The sequence below is a fragment of the Tamandua tetradactyla genome, chromosome 6, assembly GCF_023851605.1.
Source record: "Tamandua tetradactyla isolate mTamTet1 chromosome 6, mTamTet1.pri, whole genome shotgun sequence".
Taxonomy (NCBI): Eukaryota; Metazoa; Chordata; class Mammalia; order Pilosa; family Myrmecophagidae; genus Tamandua; species Tamandua tetradactyla.
In genome coordinates, this window is record NC_135332.1 from 170,727,835 (window position 1) to 170,747,254 (window position 19,420).

Here is a 19,420-nt window from a genome sequence, read left to right on the forward strand (position 1 = left end):
CTACTTACGACACATATTTTGTAACAATCATATATTATCATATATTAGATATTATATGATATATATTATATCATATAGTATATGGCTATATAATTATATATATCATAAATAGATATTATGTGATTATCATATATTGTATTACATATTATGACATAATGTATGATTTTATTATTATATGGATAATTATATAATAACCCTACACGATAGCAGATTAGACAGAAGGGACTCAGAAGGAAGTCCCTGGCAGGCAGTACATGACAGTGGGTGTGAATGCAGGACCCAGAGCCCATCAGCCTGAGTTTGTTCCCTTGTTTGGCCACTTATTAGCTCTCAGTTCTTGGGCAAGTTGCTTAATGTCTCCAAGTGTCTGTTTCCCCATTTTTAGAATAGGAATACTGAGGCCACTCTCTCTTAGAGTTATTCTGAGGCATGAATGCAAAAAAAAAAAATGCTTTTAGAGCCTTTAGCACTGTCAGGAATCAACACATTTCAGCTACTGTTATTATTTTCTCAGCATTCATGACTAGCAAACTCCTTTCTCAATCTAGCTCTCTAAGTGTCTTGGCTATTTCTGAAAATTAAAATGACTCTCAAAGGATTAATAATTCCTCCTCTGAACAGGTTGCCAGCAGTAAGCTATGGGGTCTGATGCTGATTACCTAAGTGAGGCCGTTTAAAAAGTCCTTTGGGCAGAGGTAGCATTATCAAAACAAGAGTGTGAACTCCTGCATGCCTATTAAGAAAGCCATGACACTCATTTGCAAAAAACAGCTCAGGTGTGACTACTACACGCTCTCTCTGCACTGTAGGTAAATTGGAGAGAAACTCATTTTCTGTTTTCTGCCTTCTATTTCTCTCACTTCCTAGCTCCAAACAATTTGAAAGACATGTGGGAGGCTGCATGGCAAAATGGTGAAAGGACAGGTTTTGTTTTTGTTTTTGTTTTCTAAAACATTTTAAGACATGGATTTCATTTACTAAGTGTGTGACCTTGTCAAATCAATTACGCTTTCTAAGCCAAAATTTCTACTGTAAAATAGGAATGATAAAAATATCTACCTCATTGGGTTGTTGGGCATTCAAAATTCTATAACACATTGCCAGAAGCACAGTAAGCATCAAATAAATAGTCCCGTTATGGATGTCATTTTATTATGATCATTTTCACTAGTGTTATCTTCCTTGTATTAGCTCTATTGCTGCTCTAACAGATTTTCACAAATTTGGTGGCTTAAATCAACATGTTTATCTTACAGCTCTGGAGGTCAGAAATCTGAAATAAGTCTCAGTGGGCTAAAATCAAGGTGTCAGCAGGGTGGCATTGCCTCTGGAAGCTCAAAAGGAGAATGCTTTTCCCTTCTTTGCCATTTCTATCTCTAAAAGTTACCTACATTCCTTGGTTCATGGCCTCTTCCATCCCCAAAGCCAGCGATGGCCATATGAGTCTTTCTCAGATCACTTCACTCTGACACTGTCTCTCCCCTGTCTCCCTCTTTCACTTAGGATTCTGTGGCTACATGGAACCCACCTACATGATTCAAGAAAATCTCCCTATCTCAACCTGATCAGCAACCTTAATTCGCCCTTTCCAAGTAACTTAACATATTCACAGATTTTTAGGATGTGGACATTTCTGTTGAACCATTATTCTTTTACTACAATCATCATCACTCGATTATCTACTGCTACATAACAAATTACCCCAAAGTGCAGTGGCTTAAAGCAACAACACTGTGATGTCACAATTTCTGTGGATTAGGAATCTGGGCTTGGGTTAGCTCTGTCTTCTGGTGCAGGTTCTCTCCCAGGCTGCACTCCAGGTGTGCGCCAAGACTGCCAGAATCTCAAGGCTCAACTGGACGAGTGTCTTCCTCCAAGAGAATTCACTAGGTTGTTGGCAGGGTCCTTTTCTTCACGGGCTGTTGGCCAGAGGCCTCCCTAAGTTCCTTACCATGTGGGCTCATCTCCACAGGGCAGCTTACAGCATCATGGTAGCTGGCTTCATGAGAATAAGTGGCAGGCAAGACAAGGCAGAGGGAGAGGGAGAGAGAGAAGGAAGCACGAGGTTAAAATCACCATCTTTTGTAACCTAATCTCAGAAGCAACATTCTATCACTGTTGCTGTAGTCTGTTCCTAAGAAGCAAGTCATTAGGTCCCACCCATACTCTCAGGGCAGGAGATTGCACAAGAGCTTTAACAGGAGGAGGAAATCAGTGGAAACCATCTTAGAAGACGTCCTACCACCATCCATCATATTTTTCCCATCAACTCCATCATCTTCATTTGGAAAAGTTTTAGTCCTAGACACATTTCTAATTAATTACATCAGAATATCTGAGGGAGGAGCCCAGACCTGTATTTTTAGAGGTCCCTATGTGATTTTATTATATAGACACCACTGATAGCCACAGCTCTACCCATGTTGCTGCAATAATAATTTACTATAATGCACAGTAACGATGCCATTCTCTGTTTACAATCCCTTCACAGCATTTATGACCATTTGCAGCAGAAAGTACAAGCTCTGAAGCATGGCTAGCACATCCCTGTCTCACTCACATCTACCTCTCCAGATTTGCATCTAGCTGTTCTCACCTGACACAGTATATGCTCCATTGATACCTTGCAGCCGCATCCTCCCCCTTACATTGGGCTGTTTGCTGCTTCCATGCTTTGCCAATTCTGTTTCCTCTGCCCACCTACCCAAGCAACTCCCAAGGCACACATACACTGTTCAAAAAATGTAATCAAGCAAATTCAAAGGCGTGTTTATAAAATATGTGTAGAGGATCAAGAACAATAAACAGACATGAATCCAGCTATTCTCATAAGGAAAGAATAATGCCTTTCACTTTGAAGTTTCCCCAATATCTTCCCTGCTCCCATCCTTTCTCTCCTATGATTGCAATCCTACATTTTGTGTCTATAATTCTTTTTCTTTTATATAAAGTTGTAATGCATATATGTTTGAATCTCCAAGTAATAATATTGTTTAGTTGTGCATGTTGCACAGAACCGCACGCTGCCATCTTTTGTGCTTTACTTTTATCATTCACTATTATTTTTCTGAAATCCATGCATATCGTTGCTGGAAAATAAGGGTAGGCATATACCTGAAAAACCTCCATTTTCAACATTATATCATGGTCAATTTTATGACTATCTCACAATGTATTTATCCAATCTCAAGTTGATGAACATTTAGGCTACTTCCAGTGTTTCTACTATTAATAACACCACGTTATAAAGTGATTGCCTATGTCTGCTGGTGCACAGGTGAAGATGTTTCTCTGTGGCATGCAATGAGGAATTTATTTGCTGGGTCCTGCAGTTTGCGATGTTCAAATTTACTAGATACAACCAAAGAGTTTACCAGCATGTTTGTCCCAGTGTACACTCCCTTGAGCAGCGTACGAGTATTTTTACAGCTTACATCTCCATATCCTCACTGTCAATTTATACAGTCAGATTCTTATAATTTTTGCCAATCTGGTGTATGTGGGCAGTCAGTCATTATTGTTTTGACCTAGTCACTAAGGCAGGGATGTCTTTTAACATGTTTCTCGGTCATTCTTCTTCCCCAAAGCACTATCCACATCTTTTGCACATTTCACTATAAGGTGGTCTCTTGAATTTGTAAGAGTTCTTTCCATATTTTTGTCTTTAATTATTCCATTTTATGGGTTGGCTTTCATTCTCTTAATGGTGATTTTTGATATTCTTATTGTAACGCAGTCAATTTGACTCATCTTTCAAATTATGACCTGTGTTTTATGTCTCCTTTAATACATCCTTTCATGCCTTAAGGTCAAAATTATCCTCTTGAATTGTCTTCTAAAAGATTTAAAGTTTTGACTTTCATATTCAATTTTTTTTATCCATGTGGGATTCAATCTTATGCATGGTTTGAGGTAAAAATTGAATTTCATCATTTCCCTTATGGTTAATTGGTTATTTGAACATTATTAATTTATTAATGACCCAAGCCCATAATTTCCATTCTGAGCCACAGGCCAACTGTTTCATAAATGACAATTATCTGTGTCTCTGGGCTTTTTATTCTTTTTCATTTGTCATACTGTCTCTCTCTGTACTGCATTATTTATCACAATTATTATAATTTTATTATAATTATTTTTGTCTGATAAGTCAAGTTCTTATTCTTAGGCTTTTTTTCTAACTATTCTTTGCCCTTTACTATTCCAAACTTTTAGAATCAACTTATCATTATCATAGTTGGGATTTTAGCTGTGTTTTATTCTGCATATTAATGCATGCTTTAGAATGTCAAAGGGTAGGTGAAACTGAAAGAAATTACTGACTACACACACATGCACACAAACTCACACACTTGGTTAGTGCAAAATCTATACTTATTTCCTTCAAAAAGTTAGACAGCGAGCTGGAGAGTGGAGATGGGGCAACACAAGCATTACTGGATCACTTATTCTCTCTTTGCATAGCAGTTGCTGATTCCCAACAAAGGTGCATCTGTAACTGATAGCTGGAAAAACAGAAAATACTCAATATAATCCTTTAACTAAAAAAAAAAAGTTTAGTACAGTCTTTAGTAGCTAGAAAAATGTTTATTATGATCATTTTACTCAAGCAGCCTTGAGTTATTTTAAGCCTAAAAGTTGCTGTTGAAATACCTGGCTGTTAATTAAAAAAAATTTTTTTTTAATTTTTAAAATTTTTTTAAAAGTTAAAATAAATAAATAAGTAATTTACTCTCTGCTCCTTTTCTGCCACAGTAATAAAATCCCCCCTTACTCTGCTTGCAGAAAGGAAGGCTCATGTGAACTATAATATCAGCACCTTCCTCCCTTTGAAGGACAAGATCAAAAGCCCAAACAGTCAACAAAAAGAAAGGCCCACAAAATAACAAGGCATGCTGACCAAACAGCTTTTCCTCTTCTATTTTTTTCCCTTTCTGTTTTCTTCTGGATCCTGGCCATTTCTTATTTGGGGTTATATAACCTGAATCACGCTTCTCACTCCTAACTGGTCTTGAAAGATTTTTTTCCTCCAGTTCCTTGTTTATGCATCTTCAATAAACTCACTTGCTCACCAAGGCAAAGAGACATGTTTCTCTGTTTTGATGTGGGATCAGGCAGAGTTAACTATACAGAACCATGTTTTCTGATGGTACCACCTCTGCTACCTAGATTTTTGCCTCCAATCCACTCAAGGAGATTGAAGTTGTCCCACCATCCATGTAGGGTGCTCCAAGGACAACCCAGCTCGGCATTTTCCAGAGTGACAGGGAGCTCGACACTCTCTGCGTATGGGCACTGTGGCAGACCTTGCTTTAATGCTGCAACTTTTGCCAGGGGATTCAAATTACAACTGCCAGAAGGATGGGCATGGCTTCTTTTCTTTTCCCTCAAATACAGATAACCTGTTTTGTATTATTTGAATTTCAGTATAAACATGTTTTCTTCTTTTTCTTTTTAATTCCTCTCAAAAGTGCATGTTCAAAAACAAGTTTGACATAAACAAGTTTATGACATTTGTTAAGAATTACATACTTACAATTTCACAAAGTGGGGTGAAAACACTTTGCCAGAATAAATTTGCTTTGGCAGGGGTAGGGACAAGGTATCTTTCACAAATGTTTATATAAATCATGCTTATCACAAATTAGAGTTTCTGTGATTTATAGAAGGGTTTGGAAAGAATTGTCAATTTTAGAATATTGAATCTTTCAGTCCACAGATAGAGTGTGCCACTCTATTCACATATTCTTTAGTATTAAGTAAATTATAAATTTTTCCTTAAAGATGTTATACATATCTTTTGTTAAATTTATTCCTAGGTATTTTGCATTTTTGTTCACACTATTGTAAAACCTATTTTAAAATTTTCATTTTCTAAGTGCTCCTGTTGTATAGAAATGTAATTGATTTGATATTGGTTTTTCTTTAAGCAAACTTGTCAAATTCTCTTATCATTGCAATAATTTTTCTAATTAGTCTTTCATATTTTCTGCATAGTCTATCTTATCAATAATAATGACAAGTTTGTTTTTTCCAATTTAATTCTTATAAATTACAAATTGTTATGGACTTACTATTGGTCCTGATTTCCAGGAGAACATTGACTAAACTGGGTGATTATAGTTATTTCAGTCCCACTTTAAAGAGAATGCCTTTAACCAGTCACCATTATATTTGATGTTTTCCATATTCTTTTAAATAGCCTATATCAATTTATTTTAGAGCCCTTCTATTACTAGATTTTAAAAAAATGAATAGGTATCAAATAATATCTAATGCTTTTTCTACAGCTAATGAAATGTTTTTCTGGTTTGTGATTTTTCTCCTCTAAGTATTATATAGATTTTCTAATGTTAATTCAACTTTTATTTCTTGGAATTAACTTATTTTGGTTGTGATATATTTTCTTCTTAATGAATTTCTGGACTCCAAACATGTAGATCTGAGATGGAACATAATAAATTAAAATTTAAAAAGTGATAAAGGAAAAGAATTGCAAATGCAGGATAATATAACCAACTAAATTCTTTAAATGTAAGTCTGAAATAAAAATATTCTCAATTAAAGTCTCAGATATTTTATCTCACCCAGAGCCTTTCTGAAAGAAGTCTTAGAGTAAGTACTCCATAAATAAGAGAAGAGAAGTAAGATATGAGAAGAAAATAACTTAAAATATATTGTCATGTAAACAATAAACAATGATCCATTCCCTCAATTATTAAACTGCACCCATAGTGCAATTCTAAGTGATAACTTTGTGATAGTGAATGAGAACTATGATGGTTAGATTCTGGTGTCAGCTCGGCCAATGATGATGCCCAGTTGTCTGATCAGGCAAGCACTGGCCTGACCTGACCATTGCTGCAAGGGTGTTTCGTGACTGGCTGATAAAACGGAAGGCTGGTGTATTAAATCACTGGTCAGTTGGTTGCATCTGTGGCTGGCCACATCTGCGATCAACTAAGGCGTGTCTCCACAAATGAGATAATCCAATCAATTGAAGACGCTTAAGTAAGAAGAGAAATTCTTTCACTGCTTCTTTAGCCAACAAGTCTCTCTTGTGGAGTTCAGTCAGACCTTCATCGGAGCTGCCAGCTTCACCTTGCGGATTTTGGACTCTTCCATTCCCACGGTTATGGGAGACACCTTTATAAATCTCATATTTACAGATCTCTCCTGTTGGTTCTGTTTCTCTACGGAACCCTGACTAATACAAGGACCAAGGACAAAGATCAGAGAAAGTGAGAGAGAGCTTTACCCCAAGGAAAAACAAATAAGACAACCTAAGAGGTTGGGGAGAAAATGGATAACTGTAATTACGCATAATTTAGGGATAACTAATGGAATTAAAACAGGGTTTAAGATTTTCAAACTACCAGAATAAAATTTGATCTATCCAGGGACTTTTTTTGTTGTTGTTGTTTAACATGGGCAGGCACCGGCAATCGAACCTGGGTCCTCGGGCTTGGCAGGCAAGCATTCTTACCTGCTGAGCCACCGTGGCCCACCCCAGGGACTTTTTGAAAGGATGAAAATAAAACCAAAAAGAAGATATAATAAACAGGAAAGATGAAATAGTATTTCAGAAATAACCGAAATGCGTAATAAATTTAAATAGATTAAACTTACTAATCAAAAGAGAAAAATAATTTGACAGCATCAGTGCTGAGTGTTCAGCATTTCTTCTTCTTGGGCACAGAGATGGAAGATACATCCTAGCCTTTCTTACACCTAAGATGGAGCATGTAACTGAGTTATAGGTGGTGGTAATTGATCAGAAGAGATGTGAGTCACTTTCAAGTCTGGCTCTCAAGAAATATGACAGTCTAATTTTCCCCTTCCCTGCTGGACCTACTTGAAAACCCATGTATGATAGCTCTTGTAGCCACCCAGATCACTGAATCTCCATTTAAAGAATAGCTGATTTTCCCATATCAGATTAGAATGTGAGTGAAAAATGGTAAATCACTGCTGTGTTACTTTGGTTTTTGTTTGCTACTACAAATCAGCATAGCTTCACCTTGCCTAATACAAACAGAAAAGGTGCTAGGCATATATTATTTCCATGAGATGGTGGGCATAATGGAGGATTCTTCAGGAAACTGGAAATCTGAAAATAAATATATTGTTCAGGAGCACTATCCCAGGCTGCTTTGGAAAGGATGTGGACTCTGTGGTGCTGAGTTTAGTACAAGAATCAGGATAAAATGGATGTTTACAAGCCTTCTCTTAAGCAAAGGCAAATTGATTTCTAGGGTAAGCTCTTCTGAAATTGCATTGTAAGCCTGAGCTTAAAAGGACAGAGGTGCAATAAAAAGTTACCACTTTCTCCACTCTTTCAGGACACAGCCTTCATTGAAAGCAACCCTGGCAGCAGCCAACACACAGAAGCAAAGCAATGAAATAGCCAGGTGAAAATATGCTAGTCTTCTTTGCTGAACCACTCTGCTCCCATTAAGTACTGAAACTTTTATTAAATAAATCAGCAATTTATAGTAGGTGTGTACATGTTCCCTTCCAATTCTTAATCTCCTGAGCAACACTGAAGATAGTTAAAACAAAAAATAAAATGATGAAAAATAATATACCAGGCAAATGTGATCGGAAGAAATATGGTATAACAACTTTAGTTTCAGACTAAGTAGAACTTAAAGCAAAAATCTTCACTATAAAAAGTGATAGTATATGTGGACTGATAAAGGAATAAAAGAAGAGAAAAATCTCATGATAATGACCACGTTAGTGTGATATATACATAATCTTTGAAAGAAATCAGTAGAAGATAAGGAGAAATAGCTAAATCAGTAATAGTAGTTAGAGATTTTAAAACATTTATATTAGAAAAAGATAGCTCAAGGAAACAGATTCTTCATACATGATCATTAATATCTATGAGCCAAAAGATACAAAAGAAACTTTCTATCCAGTGAGTACACTTCTTTTCCAAGCACATATGAAATGTCAACAAAGTACTAGGTCACCAAAAAATCCTCAATAATTTTCAAAGAAGCTACATCTTACAATTTTCCAAGAACGTAGAGAAACGTTTAATGTCTATAAACCAAACAACATACAACTTATATAACACAACTTATATAACACTTGATTAAAGAGAGGCTCATAAGTGAAAAATATTACATTTCTTTAAATGGAAATAAAAGTGCTAAATGTAAAACATCTAGGAAAGGCAGTGCTTTGAGGGGCATATATAGCATTGCAAATATTTGCCAGAAGACAAGAAAGATTATAAATAAGTGAGCTAAATGTTTCCTTCCATATTAGAAAACAAACACAACAAATCCAAATAAGAAGAAACTAATTAATGAAGATAAAGTAGAAAAAACTATAGATGGTCATAGCTAGCACATTTCCCATTCCAACTGCTTTACTCATACTAACTCATTTGATCTTCACAACAATCCTTGAAAATAGGTACAATTATTCCTTCTCATTTTACACATAAGCAAAGCAGTGCACCGAGTGATTACATAATTTGTTAAAGGTCACAAAGCTAATCACAGCAGAGATTGATTTCTTTTACCTGTGCTTTTATCAACTGCACCATATAACCCACAAGCTGATTTTTCTTCTGAAAAGATTACCAAAGTAGCTGACCCTCTACAAAGACTAACCAAAGAAAGAGAGAGAGAGTGGAGATCGCGTGAGAGAAAGGCATTGTTGTATCATCAGAGTAATTAAGGATAGCAGACAAACTTAAATATTATTGGCTTACAACAATCAAATCTATTTCTTGCTTATATCACAATCACTTGCCAGTCAGTTGACTCACCAGGGCAGTTTTATGAGCAGTGACTCAGACACCCATGGCAGCTGTGGCAGGAGAAGAGAGAAAAGCATGAGGTACACTGGATCTTAGCTGCCTTAACTTGGAAGTTACCCTCTCTGTGCATTGCATGTCCTCCCAGGTGTCCCTGTCCTTATTCGTGTCTTCTGCCTCCTCTAACACTCATCCTGCATGAGGGAGACCCAGTGGCCTTTGGTGACTCCCAGCCAATTAGAGTGGCACCCCATAGTGGCATTTTGGTGAGTTCCACCCACCTCCCAGTCCGCTTCCCAGAGTCCACAAAGGAGCTTCTCGACAGGTTCTGCAAGTCCCTGCTGCTACCTTTTCAACAAGTCTTCCAGGTGTCCCAGCAGGCAGCTTAGCTTTATGATTAGGGCTGAGACTGGTAGGGAGGAAACTGCCTAATGGGATGGCAACAAAATTGTCAAGAAGTTTCCCTTTAGGATGCAGGTAGAACTAAATGGGAAGCCTGCCCCTTGGGGTTCTGCCAGATCTCACCAGGAAGCTGCTCACTGGGGTACCTGTGGGACTTTACAGAGGCACCTGGGGTGGTGGCAGAACTTGTAGGGGTGTTCCTCCTGGTCCTCCACCAAGTTCACAAACACTCCTGTGCACAGCTTTCCAGTGAGTTCCTCCAGCACCCATCGGCTTCACAGTGAGTTCAGGAACACCCCTACAAGTTCTGCCACCACCCCAGGTGCCTCTGTAAAGTCCCACAGGTACCCCAGTGAGCAGCTTCCTGGTGAGATCTGGCAGAACCCCAAGGGGCAGGCTTCCCATTTAGTTCTACCTGCATCCTAAAGGGAAACTTCTTGACAATTTTGTTGCCATCCCATTAGGCAGTTTCCTCCCTACCAGTCTCAGCCGTGGCCCCTCAGGAAATTTCACCATCCATAGGGCTGCAGACTCACCCTCTCCAATGCAGTCTGAATCGCAACTCTGATCTAGGGTTGGGGCAGGGGCTGCTCCCCCAAATTCATTCTTTCCTTGAGCATTTTGCCTCAGTCCAGGGAAAAGCATGGGCTTCTCCATGTACATGCTATGTCTTGTATTACTTGGTCTTCCCTTGTTGCTATTTAATAATTATTGTATTTCCTTTTCTGTTCAAATTATGATTTCTCACTCATGACTGGATTCTGGCTGATACAGCCAAGACTTAGCAGTTTTGAAGGGGCATTCTACCAAAATTTCAAGGCAGAGATAAAACCGGAATTTTATACTAGTGATCCAGAAAAGAAAGAAAAATTCAATATATGATTCTAGTACAACTTATTTTGTCCACTAGATCAGAAAAATACACAAAGAACCAATCATGGGCCTACTTCACTAAGGTTTAGTAATGTTAAAATCTTGAACTAAGTATTATATAAACAAATCTGGGTTTAAAGTTTTTAAGTGGAATAATCAAACAAATAAGCATAATCAAACATGTTAACTTAATTAAACATATTAATGGACAAAAGGGGAAAATGACCTACAAATAGATGTAGAAACACATCTGATAAAATTCAGTACCCAATGATGACAAACACTATCACAAACTGGAAGGAACTTTCTTAATGTGATAAAGGCTATATCCTGAAAATCTACAGTAAATGTAATTCTTAATGGAGAACACATAAATAGTTGGGAAAAGGAGATATTGTCTTTATAGAGAGAGGATATAATACATTGTACAGTATATCTAGCATAATGGACAAACTATTAGAATGACAGTTCATCAGGTTCTCTGATCATACAAAAATCAAGAACATTTCTCTTTTCCAGCTATAAGCAATTAAAACAGGTAGTAGAAAACAAGATACCACTTACAAAAACTTTAAAGTACAGAATATAGAAATTGACTTAATAATGCACATTACCTTTATGAGAAAATTTTAGAATCCTATTAAAGGCCATAAAATAGACCTGAAAAAAATGGAGAGATTGTCACAGCCATGGAGGGTGTGAATTAACATTGTAAAGATGTAAGTAGTTTCCAAAATTATTCTTTAAATTCTCATAGCACTGGATGATGGCTCCTTCCATAAAACTCAGTCTTGAATGAATGATGACAGAGAGCAGGAAGCATGGATCTTAGGATATTACATCTATAACAAAACTCAGTGAGGAGACTTTGGGAGACAAAAGAGTATTCACAACACAATGTGGCTAGAAATGGGCAATGTGACGAGGGAAAATGCCAGTACCCTAGTCAAGTCTCAATAGTATCAAGTTGAAAAACCCTGAGCTGGAGATTTTGAAACACCTCTCTCAATAAAAAGTAGAAAAACATTTTAAAAACTTAGTAGAATCATAGAATATTTTAACATTTTTAATACACTTAATCTAACTGATGTTTATAGAACCCTTCATCAATGACAGAATAGACATTCTTTTTAAGTGCAAAGGGCATAATTGCCAAAATTGAATATGTAATAATCCCTAAAACAAGTTTCAACTCTCTGCTTCAATAATATATCCATTCACCATTTCCTTTTTATTTTTTTTATTATTTTTAGCAGTGTACTTTGGATAAACTAAAACTGGAATTTAAATGGGCTCTAAACTTGGACTTTCACAAAGACAGGGAGCAGTGATTACCAGACTTTGTCTACTTGAAAGTGCTTGTTAAGAAGCACTACTTAAGCACTACTTAAGAAGTGCTTGGGAATCTGTCATGGTCAAGTTCATGTGTCAACTTGGCCAGGTGGTGGTACCTGGTTGTCTGGTTGGGCAAGTGCTGGCCTGTCTGTTGCTATGAGGACATTGCATAGAATTAAATCATTATCACATCAGCTGCATCCACAGCTGATTGCATTTGTAATCAGCCAAGGACAGCGTTTTCTGCAATAAGTGATGTTTAATCTAATCACTGGAAATCTGTGAAGGAGGATTCAGAAGACACAATCTCTCTTCCTGCGTCGGCCCGCAAGCGTCTCCTGTGGAGTTCATCTGGACCTTTCATCAGAGTCATCAGCTTCACTTCCTGCCCTGTGGATTTTGGACTTTACATTCCCATGGTTACATGAGACACTTTTATAAATTTTATATCTACGGATATTTCCTGCTGATTCTGTTTCTCTAGAGAACCCTAACTAATATAGGATCCAAAAGCCCAACTCTTCCCCTTCCAAATGCATACGTAGAATATAAGTAAGGAAACAAGGAAGACTTCTTATTCCAAACGTATTAGGAACAAAGTAAATAATCAGCCATACAGAACTGCCTCATTTATTCAAATTCAAGCTAGTTTTCAAGAAACAATCATTTTAACTTCTGCCCTTTTCAGGAAGGAAGGACCTCATGCCATCATTTTCAAGTAAGGCTTTTGTTTCTGTCCATTTCACACAAGGACTATAAATTGAATTTAATGGGACACAATAGGTCACAATGAGCCTCTTCATCCACAGCCATCATTTAGGGGGAATGCTTTTGGATAATGATAGCACCCAACATAGTATTTCAAATAAATTGACAAAATCAGAGTAATCTGGAGAAGGAAGAATTGGAAAGTGATAGCTACATTTTCTAATAGATTTACTTGTACTTCCTATCTTTTTCAGTCCACTTGTCAATGGGCCAAGATGCCTCCTCAACAAAATAAATTATCTTGTACATTATAGAACAACTGTAAGGCAGACTTCTACAGAAACTTACACAAAAACATTTTGCATAAGATCCCAGTCTGTCTGAATTGGAAAAGATTAGAAACCAGTACTTTCTGACTTTCTTTATCTTGCAGTGGCCTCTGTAGGGAAGATACAAAATCTTCTACAGATTTCTCCTTCTCCACTTCCTCCATCTCTTTCTCCAAGTGCAATTTTTCTTCCATGCAATTCTGCACGACCCCAAACTGGTCTACGTAAGTAGATAACTTAATTTCATTCCTAATGCAGTAGAAGCAGGAAAAGGCCAACTTGAACTGTTTCCCATAAGGGCCTCTAGTCATTTACTAAAGGCAGGGACAATCTCAATCAAGTACTCTGCTTAGCAATATCAACTTGTACTCTTCATTTGGAACTTTGAAATATCATTTGGCATTACAAGACCTTTTAAGAAAAATTATTGTAGTTGTGTGTGTATATATAGATATAGATATATATAGATGCATTCATCTATATATATTATACACACATATCTGTCTCATAAAATATCCCATTATATATAACCATTTTAACCAGTTTTGAGTGTATAATTCAGTGATATTAATTACATTCACAATTTTATGCTACTGTCATCTCCATCTATTACTAAAATTTTCATCACTCCAAACAGAAACGCTGTACGTATTAAATGATAACTCAGTAGTCTTCCCTCCCCCAACCTCTGGTAACTGCTAATCTACTTTCTGACTCTGTGACTTTGCTCATTCTAGATATTTTTAGATGTGGAATCATATATTATTTGTTCTTTATGTATGGATTATTTCACTCAGCATGTTTTCAAGGTTCATCTACTTTGTAACATATATCAGAACTTCATTCCTTTTATGGTTGAATAATGCTCCATTGAACATATGTATCACATTTCATTTATACATTCATCCATTGGTAGGTGCTTAGGCTGTTTCCACCTTTTTGTGATCGTGAGCAATGCTGCTGTGAATATTGGTGTACAAGTATCTGCTTGAGTCTTACAGGATCTTTGATTCAAATAGATTTCAATCTTTCCTCTCATGCAAGGAGGAGGCCAAGCTGCTGTCCACTGTTCTAGCCTCTCAATAGTGATGTTGCTAGGTCTACTCTCTGAGTTCTTCTCAAGTTCATGCATGAGTGAGGAGGCCAGAGAGGAGTCCACCCCAGGCACTGATGCTCTTACCCACCCCCAGTTTATGTGTCGAATTTCATCTCCATGGAATCCTCCCTTATTTTAGTTAGTCCACTGTTACATAATTAAGCCTCACAGATATAATAACATCCCCTTGATTTGATATGAATCCAAATCACATGCTTTCTACTGATTCTTTAAAGTTCTTTTGAGTTGCATTATCTTTTCCTAGGTCTAAATAATTTGCATTTGTTTTGTACTATGCTTGCCCAAGACTGGGTAATAGTAGGCAGGAGCTAAGCCATGTTCTCTCAGATTGGTACGCGCAACTGAATGAAAAGTGAGTCTTGTCTAATCTTGTTAAAGGTTCTGACAGCTTTGCTTAAAATTCTAATGATATATTTCTAAAATATAATATTGGGGTGTCAGAGTGCATGCTTAAATGACCTCTAAGCTATTATCTATGTCTCTATCACAATCGTGTTTGACAGGACAAATATTGAAAAGCAGGAAATAAAGTCAAGTCTTCTATGGAAGCTATATGTGAAGAATTCAGAGTCTACATGCATTTTTAAAAACTTTTTGATTACAAGGGTAATGCCACATGAGCTTCTACTCCCCTCCTCTGATACTAATAAAAGAAACCTAATGGGAAATTTATAGATTTCTACTTAAACAAATACAAATACTTATATTTTATTTTACATATATACATTTATACATATATCACTTATATATACATACTATTTGAATATTTATACTTTATTCTTACATTTATAGAAAACATATACAGCAAATAAAATACCAAAAAAAAAAAAACTCCAAAATCTCAGTCTTTTAAAAGATTTGGAAAGGAGAACCAGAGCTAAGTAGGGAAACACAGAAGTATTTTGAAGCATCACTTATGGTCCAACTTAGGTCTAGGGACAAAAATTTATTGAGATACCAATTTTGGGAATCATGTGATTTTTTTTCACCAATAGTTCTATGAAACACAGATTTACAGGCAGAAATGTAGGAATTTGACTTGCCTTTGATGCTTTACTAGGCAAGTATGACTGAAGTATAGTAGGGTAAATGAATTTCAGACATTGTTTTTTTTTCAATTGTCCAATTAGCCAAGTCTAAGCTTGATAAAATAACATCTTAATGGTTACAATTTACTAGCTATCTATGATGTGCCAGGCATTGTGTTAAGTAATTTGCATAAATTGTCATATTCTCATACAATTATTCTAGAGCATAGTAACTACTATTATTCCTATTTTATAGATAATGTATATGAATTTCAACAAGATTAAATAACTTGCTTGTGGTCTCACAGCTATCAAGCAATGGCTGAGATGCTAACCCAGGTCTGTCTTTTTAAATCTATGGAGGCAGGAGATAGCTGATTAGCTAAAGTGGAAAATACTCTGGAGAAGCCGTCTCAGTGTGGCTGAAGATTAAGATTAGTGAAAGTGAATGAATAAGAGATCTGGACAAATAGGATGTTATGACTAAAGATTGAGAGGTTTGAGTTTAGGATTTCAAAAGTGGTCCCTATCTTAAATTTAAAAGGCCAGAAGCTGCCCTTGGAAATAGGCAGGTAAGGTCGAGTGTGTGGGAAAACTCTGCAAAGGAGATAAAAGAAATGGGAAGCAAGGTATTGGCTATGCCATCCAGTTTAAGATTCAATTTGCAAGGGTAATCACTGGCGCTGAGTTGGAAAAGATATATTTAGTCGGTTTCCAAAGTCATTTTTTTAAAGGAGAAGACAGCATATATAACAGTAAAGAGAAGTGATACAACATTTAGAACTAAATGAAAAAATAGAAAAAGAATTAGGGACTTTCCCATAAGATCTGAAAACTAAGTGTCTAGAGGTCTCATTATTAAACAAGAAGAATGTGGTCCCACCTTCTAAGCCTGAGATCTGTGGGGCATTACTTGGGCTGCAAAACAAATTAACTCTCACTTAGCACTAAAAATAGCATATCAGTAATTTCATTTTGTGTGGTTTTAGGAACCTGGTCATGGTTTATCTCAGTACTCTGCTGCAGGGTCCATCACAAAATTGCAGTCAAGTTATTGGGTGGGGCTTTGGAGTCATGTGAAGTCTCAATTGTGGAAGAATTCACCTCTAAGCTCACATGGTCATTGATAGAATCTTGGTGCCACAAAGACTGTCAGTTTGAAAGCCTCCATTCCCAGCTGATTGCCAGCTGAAGGCTGCCTTAAATTCCTTGCCAAGTGTGCCTCCTCAACTTGGCAATTTGCTTCATCAAAGCCAAAAAGGGAGAGTCTCGTTGAAAGACAGAAGTCACACGCTTCTAACCAAATCAGGGAAGTGACATTCCATCACTTTCGCTGTATTCTATTAGAAGCAAGTCAGCAGGCCAGCCCATACTCATGGGATGGGATTACACAGGGGCATGAATTCAGAAGAGGGATCACTGGGAACCACCTTGGAGGCTGCCTACCACTCAGAGTGTGAGAGAAAGAGTAGAATCCCTTGAAAAGGCTGAGAGGGAGGCAGTATCCTCAGAGATAAACCAGATGTCAGCTAAGGACAGGAACTATACTGACTATCAAAATAGAAAAAGTATTCTAGTATGTGCAGAAGAAAGGTTTGGAAGAGAAAGATACTGTTGGAAATTGGGTGAGAGAAAAGACAGAGAAATACGACAAAGAATTCTATGAGGAAAAATAGATAAATGGAAGGGCTTCTGAAAATTATAAGGCAGGGCCTATCAGATATTTCCCTGGCTATGAGGGTTGAACATGACTAGAGGAGACATGCTTAGTTCCGAAAGTAAGTGTTACTACATTTATTGGTGAGAGGCAGACTAGAATTGGAGATGGAACTTCTCTTCAACAATTGTGACAGATGGTAGCCAAAGCAGTGACCTTGACTTCATTACCTCATCCTTCCTACCTAGTACAACCGTGTTCATCAGCTTCAGATATCTTCATATTTGCACGAAAAAGGAAATAAGAGGATGGATGGGTATACAGAGTCTTAGAATACCTCTGCTCTGAAGACACAAAGTGATTTTGTTAAGGGGGTGGAAGGGAAGTCAAGTCAATCAAACTGAGAAGGATGTTATCATACCTGGTTACTCAGACTCTATGGAATTACGTTTTGATTTTTGCAGTTTTTTTGCTTGGTTGATGAAATGTGGTCTCATGTTTTCAGTTCCTGATAACTGATGGTAAAGTCAAGGAAATTATAGTGTTTGCCTCTACCAGAAACCTTGGCCTTCTTAGGAGCGCTATCTCTGTGACATTGTTACACTGTGACATTGTTACATTGTGACATTGTTACATCTCTCTGTTCCCTTGCTGGGCAACTCTAGCCACTGTGCTGTAAATTGCGATGTAAATGGGAAAGTATCAGTTCTTCTGAGCTGGGGTCATCACTCCCATTCCATTTGCATTCCCATCTTCAAAAATCTGTATTTAGCTTAAAATTTGAGATAGCCCAAAGTCAGGTCGTGTTGATGGGATTAACAGTTTGCTAAATTTTTCCATCACCAAGGATTAAAAGACAAAAATCAACTCCCTGTCCCAAACTATTTTATGTATTATCAATAATGAGAAAACTCTCTGTGAGAATATAAAATATCTCCCTTTCATTTGTACTTTCTCTAGGGAAGTCATTTCATGACTTTTCATTATTCCTTTATAGAAGATAGTCTAACAACTACTTAGCATTCAAAGGGAGTTAGGCTGTAGGCTTTAGGTCTTTGGAGACTTGGGAGTTTCTGAAAGTGATTCTGTTGAGTTTTAAAACATTATTGAACAAATATTATCAAAGGCCAGGCATTCAGTGGATGCGTCTCTGTCTGTTTATCTGTCCATTGGGCACCTCTGAGAAGAATCCTGGGTGGCTGAATCAAACACCAAAGTGGCAATATGTTAAAAACTGGACAGAAATGCAAGGCCAAAATAATATCCTTTTGTTTCTTTTCACATAAAGCAAGTCTGTGGGCAGAAGAGAAGTGGAACAGAGGGAGGCCAACCCCCACGTGGTCTCATTGTTTGGAAAGCTCTGAACAATATTTCTTTGTGTCCTTTGTCTTTTTCAATCAGGGTAATTTTTCTAGTGGACTAAAACACTGGAGTAATACTGGGTACAACTGGAAAAAAAATGTCTTTTAAGGAACATATACTGATAATTGAGGCAAATTTAATAAGACTAAGGAGATGGATGCTGATTTTCAGGACTCAAATTTCTTATCATTTTGTTAGTTTCAAAATGTAAAAGTTTTAGCTCATTTCTTCTACCTATTTTGCTTCTGAAATATGTAAATCATGTAATTCTTCATTCGTATTTATTAGGATTCATTAACCATTAATATCCTTATCCACATTAACCAAGTATGTAGTTACATAAGAATGAACTGATGTCTTCTAGCCATTGCAAGGAAGAAACCAGAGCACATCAGTTAATTGTACTTCTGCTTAAACATTTGTATTTTGAAGACAATGCATGTATTGACTTTAATAAAAAGCCTTTTATTTTAATTCAGGCAAACACAAATATTGCTATTGATCCTTAATCTATTATATGATAAAGTTTTAAATTTGAAATATAATTTTGAAAATCATAAGACTGCTTGTATTTATTACCTTACTCAGGGTGGAATCTCTGGTTATACAAACCATTTGAGTTTTGGAAGAGAAAAACAAACATTTCAAAAATGTTCTATTTGTTCATTGTAGGATTACTGGCATAAACAAAACAGAAATTCCACTATGTCAAATAGAAAGAGAATCTTCTTGGGGCAGGGTGGATATTAGAGCAATAGAGGTGACATTTTCCTCCCAAGTTTCATACAGCCTTTGCGTGTTGTTCTGATTACTGCCACCGCCTTGTTGGCC

The 19,420-nt window shown here is 36.8% G+C and overlaps 1 protein-coding gene across 2 annotated transcripts in view; it reads right to left on the reverse strand.

Annotated features, from left to right (window-relative positions):
- Window positions 1-1,135: 1,135 nt before the first annotated feature.
- Window positions 1,136-19,420, reverse strand: part of LRATD2 (LRAT domain containing 2) — a 270,001-nt gene continuing 251,716 nt past the window's right edge. The window contains exons 1-2 of one of the 2 annotated variants that reach the window (XR_013178488.1): window positions 17,649-17,933; window positions 1,136-1,999 (exon numbers count right to left, since the gene is read on the reverse strand). The gene's annotated coding sequence lies outside the window, so the exon portion shown is untranslated. Of the gene's footprint in view, window positions 2,000-17,648; window positions 17,934-19,420 lie in introns of those variants that run through there. The other variant, XR_013178487.1, reaches the window with a different exon arrangement.